Raw genomic sequence first — 9533 nt, 5'->3', positions numbered from 1 at the left:
TATTAAAGAATAAAATCTTAGACTGGGAGAGGTAACTCACAAGGATCTGTACAAGCATTTCCTATCACTGGGAGTGGCAACATGCGGGGAGCGGCCTCTGAGCACTGCTGGCCACGGTCTGGAAACCAAAAACAAATAACCCCCCCCCAAATTAATAATAATAATAATAATAAAAATAAAACAAAACCAAAAAGGTAAATAATTTCTCATAAGGGCTCCAACTCAATCCACAAGGCTAAATACTACCATCTACGATGGAACCCTCTATTTGTCTTTTATTCAGTGATTTGGGGTTGCTGTTATGTAAAGCATGTTCAAACATCTTTCCATGCAATTCTGAACATCAAGTTGGATTACTCAATGGCTCATGAAGCAACGTTGTTCCACTTCACAAGTGAAAGGATGATTTGAGGAGTTATGCAAATATTGAGGGTTTTTATCAGCAGAGGGAAGAGGGAAGGATAGGAAGATTATATGCAAAAGAAAAATAAAAGACTGCTGCAGGCAAGTTTACCATCTCTCAGGGGAAGAAAAAGGAAGGGTAGGAGGTCCTCTTTATGCAGTTTACCTCTGCAGTACTGGGTAGGCAGATAAAGCATCTTAGAAACCTTTTCTAACAAAGGAAAGGTATTTATATTTTTTTCTTGAAATCATTTTTTTATTAGTACACGGATATGAAAAGATGACTTTCTCACAACACAACTAGCTCACGACACAACCAGCCAGCTCTACTTCTCCAGTGAAAGACAAAATTATTCTCAGGTAAACAATTTTATCAAGCTTATTGTGAGAAACTTCATAAATGGCACGTTATCAAAAATATTTCTGAAGCAAATCTTCCCTTTTTAACCACATGTTCATTTTTGTTTTTACAATAAAAGCAATATTATTGTTTTATTCGTGCAGTACTATCGTGTCATGTCCACTGTGAAGCTGCAGTCTTAACTACTGGACTCTGCCCCTTCTAACGAAAGAATATTAAGTCCTCTCTTCCTCAAGAACATATATCTGTACAGCATTTGGAGGAGGGGGAGGTATGGAGTTTGGACACTTCAGCAGTTTTTAGTCTTTCAATATAATAGTGGAACAGAGTGGAGTTTGTATTGCTTGATATACCCCATAGATTTTCAATTCATCTCCAGCCCACAAATAATTAACCAGAGGGAAAATTCTGAAGCAAAGTGTGTTCACATTTGTCCCCTGATTGGCTAGCAGTGCAGATAAACTCAGGGTAAGCTCATTCTAGAAGCAGGTCTAAGTTCAAATTATGACACTATACTCACTATCTGTTTTATCTTGGGCAAGTTGCTTAAATTTTGTGCTTCAGTTAACCCATCCATAGATAGTGATATAACTGAAGTTGTGATTATATACTAATTGAATTAGCACGCATAAACAAAATAGGAGAAACGTCTCGTGCCAAGTAGCTAAGTAAGCAGTTAGTAACTGTTAGCTCTTGATATTGAAAGAAGAGGCCTCAGTTTACCTTTGCCAGCATTTGTGAACACTCCCTCTTTTGGCTGTCCCATTCTACATTTTTCACTCCTTGCAAATTCCTGGACTTTTCTAATAAACAGGAGTTAACAGTTGTCCATCATAAAATTCTGCCCCAGAGCTTAGGTTCACAGGGAGACGAAGATAATGGGCAATACCTGAGGCCGAGGTCAGACAGACTCAAATCAGTACAATCACCCTGTAGATTCTCCGCATTCTCTGTCACACAAAGACCTGGTTTTCCTATAAAAATCTCACAAAAACACTCACTGTTAACTTAGTTCTATACTAAGTTCCTCCCCACATGGGGAGCAGCTTTTTGTCTCTCTTCTACTTTCCAATAAACTTTTCTACTTTCCAACTCTGAGTCTGAGCATCTTTATTATTCAATATTTACATTTTTGAAAATATTATAAAGAACCTGGGAATCACTAACTAATATAGAGATCTGTCCCCGCCGCTTCTGCCTCACCTGCATCAGTATTTTCATAATTCTGCTTCTGGCAGTTCAGCTAGTCTCATGTCTGTGTTTTTAAGTTAATTTTGTATATGCACAATCATATATAAATTCTAATACAAAAATAATATTCAACAACATTAATGAGTAATACTCTGGAATTCAATTATCTGTGTGCTATCTAATTTAGGTTCACAAATGGCCTGATAAAGTAAGAAAAAAAAATTCCTGTTTAGAGAACAAAGGTTATACAAAGAAGTTAATTGATGAAACACTTTTTTTTTTCTTTTTGGGTCACACCCGGCGATGCACAGGGATTACTTCTGGCTCATGCACTCAGGAATGACTCCTGGCAGTACTCTGGGGACCATATGGGATGCTGGAAATTGAACTCGGGTGGGCTGCATGCAAGGCAAGTGCCCTACCCACTGTACTATTGCTCCAGCAATGGAAACACTTAAAGAGAAAAAAAATTCTAAGTAAGTTACAAGTTCGTCTTTGAGATGGATTCAGGCATTCTAAGTTCTTTGTGGACCCTAGCAATACTACCTCTTCCCCTTTTCTCCAGATTCTAACATTTAGTATGAAATGAACAGTCAGCTGGTGAGACTTTCTTATGAAAACAGAAATTTTCTATGTTTGCTAATTTTTACAACCTAGGTACATAGAGCATAGCATTAGTTAACATATTATATGTGCTCAGTAACATTTGTTTTCTTACATAGGAAGACCATAAGGTCTTTAAACTTCTTTGTTATTATTATTATTATTATTATTTAAACTGGTAAATGTCCAAATAGTATATGTCCAAATAGTAAATGTGAACACTGGAAGGCCTGGGTGAGTCTTCAGTCTTTTTGGACATATCTGTGTGTATGGAATATTTAGGGAAAATGAGTTAGACATCTGGAGTTCTCGAATACTGGGAATGTACTTTAATTTGTCCTTTCTTGATTTCTTCCTTCCTATTTCACCCTTCAAACCCAATCTTTAGCTCTTGGAAATGAATTGTGCTTGATAAATCTCTTGCAGGACAAGACCATCAGTAAACATTAGGATCAGGTAGAGGCCAGTCACTTTCCTGTTCAATTTTTGTGCCATCTCAGCATACACCTCTATTCATTTCTCAGTCATTTGGTCAGTTCCCTGTGCAGAGCTCACTTGTCAGTGGATAAACCTGTGACTCCTTTCCTCTTCTGGTATTTAGCCAAGGCTGCTCTGAGATTTCCTCCAAAGGGTTCCTTTAAACTTCCTTTTGGAAGAGATAAACCTTACCTGAGTCATGCAAAAGTTTCTTGTTATTCAGATTTCATTGTCTGTATCAAGTTGAACCTATGGCCTTCTTCTATCAACTAGTCTGCCAGTTTATCTCACTTGATTCTCCTGCTGAGTAAGGATACTGACAGGTCAAGCAGTGTGTACACAGGACATGCAAAATAATGTTGCTGTTTTGTCAAAGGAGAAGCCCTTACCTTCTTGCCTGTTTGGAAAAGAAGAAAAGGTCTATTAAGATTTGTGCTGGCTAATGGTTAGGTGCCTCTATCTCTTTTAATTCTTGCTTTAAAAAGGAAGTGAGTCATAGTGTAGATAAACTGGACTTGAAAGAATGTCTGGCTTATGCAAAGCTCTTATTTACATACTAGTCTCTTTCATTCACAAGGAAATAGGGACTCAAGGACTTTTTGACCAGAGTTACTCCCTTCTAATTCCTCTTCTTCTCTGGGAACAATGATCTCTGGGAAGATTTTCTCTCCCTTAATGTAGACTCATTCCAGCCTTTCTTTTCTCTTGAAAACAGAAGTTGTCTGCCAAAAAAAGAATAGAAAGCAGAGGGATGCTGTAAAATACCCCTTTATCTTATACCTTCAAATCCCCAGTCTTAGATTCTCTACCACTATTATTTTCTGTCTTCTTCGTTCAGATGAGATTTCATTTATATCTACTATGTCTTCACATGGCTTAATAAAAGTGGTTTAGAATATACATCAAGAGCATGTACTTCATTGTCAACTAGATCTGGGGATGTTTCCTGCTACCTGTGTAGTCTTGGGTGAGTTCTTTAATCTCTTAGTTTATTTCTTTGTCTGTATCTGGACTTTAGGTAACATGAGAATTTATATAAAGCACATGAGAATGTATAAATAGCCTATTTGGCCAGGGGTAAACTCTCTCACCCAATATTCAAACTTATCATTTATAATGCTTTCATTTGGCTAGAAATGTAGTTTAATAGTGGAGATTTTGTCTTGCCTGGGTGAGACCCTGGATATGATCCCTAGAACTGTTAAAAAAAGAAGAAAAAGAAGAAGAAGTCAAACAAATAATTTTATTTGTACCCAGACTTAATTTCAAGTTTGATTTTTTTAAATGATTTAATAGTTTTTTAAAGAATTGCTTTTTCCGAATAACTTATTTTCCAATATTTGTTGGGAAAAATGGACTAAAGACATGAATGATAGTAGTTTTTGCTTTCAATTATAAGAGTCTATTGTAGTCTCAAAAATTTTAATTCACTCCTGAGATTTCTGGGTAGACAGGGACGTTGTAAGATGAGGAGTAGATATTTCTCAATTATGGAGTAAAAGGGGGCTCCCAGAGGTCAGGGTTCCTCATTTTACCCACTAGTTCTTGTCATCCAGAGCAACTTGCACTTGGGCCTGGCCCAGTCTTTCCAGCAAAACAGTATTCTAGTAAAAACAGTAACAGGGCAGGGCCTTAGGTAAACAATCTTCTTGTTTTTCCTTCCCTTAGAATAATCTTTCATTCTCTCAAATGTAGTTATTAACTCAGCTGTATCTTATGCAATCTAAAACACAAAATTTATTCAAATAAATTTAGAGCTCAAAATCGGCATTATCAAATGATCCATAAATTGAACAGGATCCCATCTAGAAAGGAGGAAAGGGCTCCTAGAGGTTTCACAATATGGAAGGTTCTTGTAGTCAGAAAGAAAATATGGTTTTTATTTGTTTGGTTTATTTTTCAGACCACACCCAGTGGTACTCAGGGCTTATTCCTGTTTCTGCTCTCAGGAATCACTCCTGGCCGTGTTTGGAGGGACCATTTGGGGCACTGGGGATCAAACCAGGTCAGTCGTGTGCAAGGCAAGTGCCCTATACTATCAATCCAACATTTTTTTATTTTTATTTTTTTAGTTAAAGAAAAGACTGTTTCCAGCAAGGTTATGCCCCCATAAGAGAGAGAAAGTGGTGCTGGTTGTGTTTATGTGAGAGTGTGAGTGTGTGTGTGTGTGTGTGTGTGTGTGTGCGTGTATGTGTGTGTATCTTGTTAAACATATTTCCTGCTTTCATTGACTGGGACAGGTTATGGTTACAATCTCAGATTGACTAAAACTGTAATTAAATTTGATATTAAATCTTAGCTTGGCATGAGTAGTATCCATTTTGGGCCCATTGTATCTTTTTTCTTTTTAAAAACATATTTTAGCTCAGGGATAAATGACTAATGAAGTGAGTACCTTTGAGTTTTTCCTTGTAGATTTCTATTATTATAATAGTTATTTTTTGCTTTACAAATCCTGGTTTGGTGCACAACTAAACTTTTTGTGTGATTTTTTTTCATTTACCCTCCCTGTCCCACTTCTTTACTCCCAAATAGCACAAACCACTGGTGAGCAGAAATACAAAGATTTGGAGTTAAGGAATTAGTGACATAAAGATTACTGACATGCATTCTATTCATGCATTAAGCAGTGTTTGGGGAGTATTTTTTTCTGTGTCAGTCACTGTACCAGATGTTGCAGGTGTATTGAAAGAAGACAGAGGGGGAAAATCCTTATCTCTATGAAAGGCATAACCTACCTTCATCTTTATTAGAGATTTTAGGATTCCTTTAGGGCCTTTCAACACCCAACCTCACAATTTCTAAACCACCTTAACTGTTTGACTTGAACCTCCATTCCACTTCAGCCATTCTTTTCCATAGGCACTTCACAGTCATCTACAATTACACTTGACCTTGTCATCGCCCAGTACTGAAATCTTAAACTTCTTCATAGACTGGCTTGTCAACCACTTCTTCCTGACCCTTCAACTTTCTCACTTCCATTTTCCAACATTTTCTTTGAGACCTCCAATTCCTGTTTCTCCTATATTAGGATCTTCTAAACTTCTGCATCCCTTCTTTTAAGCTTAGACAAGGTGATGGCTTAATGTTTTAGCTTTCTTCTGTTCAATGCCATAATAGACCTTATACCTTTTTCTGCCCTAATATCCTTCAAGATTTTTACCTTGAAGTTATCCAAATTCTTTACATTCACACCATAGACTTTTGAATGTCTGGGAGAAAAGTTCCTCAAGTGTGCCACAGCAAAGTTATTGTTCTCAAGTTTAAACAGACTTATAGTACTTCATGGTAATTTTTATTTGTGGTTCTCTTTTTTAGAAGACTTTTAAAATTATAAACAATTTCAATAATATATATATGCATATATATATATAAATGTAGGGATGATGACTAACTTTCCATATATCTTCTACTTAGTTAATGACTGATCAATGCACTATCTTGCTCCTGTATTATTTTAAAGCAAATCCTTGGTATCACATTATTTATCTGTGATTATTGAATGTAGTCTAAAAGATAAGGATACTTAAAAAAAGCCCAAACACAGTAGCATTATCTCAATAAAAAAAAACTATCAAAAATTCTGATAGTGCCCTGGATATGGCATTGTGGTAGAGCAATTGATTGCATGCATAAGGTCCTGGGTTCTATCCCCAGCACAGGAAAAATATTGATACCATTGTATATAAAAGTATTTTTATACTTCATTGATTGTTTTTGCTTTTCATTTTTGATTTTTTTTTTGTTATTTTCTTTAATTATGGTAAAAATTAATATTCTGAGATTGGTTGACATGTCTGATAAGGTTTTTTTTTTCTCCTTTTTGGGTCACAGCCAGAGTTTCTAAGGGGTTACTCCTGGCTCTGCACTCAGGAATCACTCCTGGAAGTGCTTGGGGACCATATGGGATGCCGGGGATTGAACCCAGGTCGGCCGTGTGCCAGCAAACGCCCTACCCGCTGTGCTATCACTTTGGCCCCTAGGTGGTTTTTTTTTGTTTTTAATGTAGAGTTTTATTTTTCTTTCCTTCTTTTTTCCCCTTGTTGTTTAAGAAATCTACTTTTAATGTTACCTTGAAAACCATTACTACATGACCATGACCAAATCTCTATTCTTGATGACAACTCATAGGATTTATATAAAGAGTATTTCACTTCTTCGCACATTAATAGTCAAGAATCTCTCAACTACCTCCCTTTCCTACCCCTCACTCTGATAACATTTTGCTGCTATTATTACTTTCTCCCCTGCTAGCCTCTGAGGAGGCAGTCCCACCAATACCTTGGGTCCTTCTCTATCTATTTCATCCCAAGGGAACATCCTTCATTTTCAATTCTTGTTCTTCTGGATCTTTCGCCTCTTCCTTTCTTTTTGCTTAGAAACATATTCACTTAACTATCCAACTAAGTATTGCCTATGTGCAAAGATAGCCTAAAATTTCTATCAATCTTGTATCGCAGTCTTGTTCCAATTTTGGTCCCACGTATCTCCTTCCTTTCAAAAGCCAAGCTTTTAAAAATTCTCTGCATTCTTTACTTTTCAACTTCTATTTACTCCCTTACCCTGGCTTCACTTTCTATTGCTTCAGAAAACATGTGATCTGACTTTTCCAAGGTCATGAAAACCTCCTTTGTACTCAAGGCAGTGGTCCTTGGCGGAGTTTTTATCTCATTTGATATCTCTGCAACCTTTTACAGTGCTGGCCACGCCTTATTTTTCAGAATGTTCTTGAGCTCCAGGAATTGGTCTTTCCCCCCCCATCTCTCTAATTACAATTTCTCAGTTTTTTTTCTAAGCATTTTTCTTTTTCTTTCTTCCCTTAGCTTTATGCACCATTTGAGTTGTATATACTTTCCCTGAATGGTCTTATCTAGTCCTTATTAGGTAAGGATTAACCTTATCAAACCATTACTTTTATGAGAATTCACAAATTCATATCTCTTATTTTGTAATCTTTCTCTTGATTTCTGGATCCATATGATCAGTGGACAGACACTATTATACTCCAGTATAGTTGAGTACACTATTATACTTCTGACAACTTCAATTCAATATAGTGTAAACCTCAATCATTTTTTCCTCAACTTACACTGACCTTTACTTGTGTTTAGTTTGTTTTTGTAAATGGTATCACTTTCAACTTTCTCAAATGAAAACAATTTGGCACATCTAGTGCTACAATAGCTCTAGGTACCCAAGAGTGATACAGGAGTGATGGCGGCAAGTCTCTGCATTGGTCCATGGTTCCCAGGTTCTTAATATTTTTGAGAACAAAAATATTAGGTAATAAAAATGCCCAGACTCAGAATTGGGAAGTAGAAAAGCTTATTGGAAGAGAAGAGAAAATAAAAAAGAATGTCCCATGTGAGAAGGAACTTAGAATAGGACTAAATTAACTTAGTTAACTTTTTTGTGGGGTTTTTAGAGAGAAACTGGGAACTTTTTTTTTTTACAGAGAAAATTAAAGATAAGGGTGTGTGTGTGTGTGTGTGTGTGTGTGTGTGTGTGTGTGTGTGTGTGTGTGTGTGTGTGAAGGGCCTTTTAAATGAAAATTGGACACTTTGTATTTCATATCTTTTGACAAGAATGTTACAGAGAATGCAGGGATCAGAGTGGCCTGGTCATTGCCTTAGTATTGCCATTTATCTGCGCCTCCCTGTGAGCCTGAACTCTGGGGCAGAATTTTACGATGTTGGATAGTTATAAACTTCCTATTTATCAGAAAGAGCCCAAGAATTCATAGGAACTTAAAAAATAAGATGAGGGTGGTCAAAAATTGGAACTGTTCATAGCAGCTGACAAGGGGAAAACTGAGGCTTCCTCTTTATATAGCTATAATACATCATTTTGTCTCCTGTGTAGGACCCTCCAAACTACTTTTTACTCTGCTACAAAGAGGCCAACTACTATCTGCATGAAATCCTTTAGTGGTTTCTAGGAAAAAAAAACATGTGGAAGTACAGCATGTAAAAGCTTGTGTGACTAGGTCAGTTCTTACCCTTTCAGCTTCTTCTGTTACTTCCCTCTGCCATACCTTTAACTGGCATTTCCAAAAAAGGAAATTTTCTCACCTCTGCTTCCTTTGTGTCAGAATGACTCTCCTCCTTCCTTATCTCAACCTGAGAGCTGAGGTCAGGGTTCCTGAACCTCACCAGGAACTCTGATCCTTTACCTACTGATCCACCCACAAATATCACTGCAAGTTCTGACTGATGCTCACATAAGTGAACCGGCTCCCCAAGTCAGAATATCCCAGCAGAAAATTAGTTCTTTCTGATAAATTTCATCTGATTACTGCTTAGTATCTTTAAAGAAGCAATCCAGACCGCCTCTGTTAACAATAAGACACTGTTCTTTGGATTGGGGGAAATCCCTGACAGTGCTCAGGGATTACTCCTGGTTCTTCGCTCAGGGATCACTTGTGGGTGGTGCTCAGAAGGCCATATGGGGTGCCAGGAATCAAACCTGGGTGACCTCATGTGAGGCAAGTCCAGTG

Source organism: Sorex araneus, chromosome 10 (assembly GCF_027595985.1).
Source record: "Sorex araneus isolate mSorAra2 chromosome 10, mSorAra2.pri, whole genome shotgun sequence".
NCBI classification, from domain to species: Eukaryota; Metazoa; Chordata; class Mammalia; order Eulipotyphla; family Soricidae; genus Sorex; species Sorex araneus.
Note: the sequence above shows the minus strand (reverse complement) of the source record.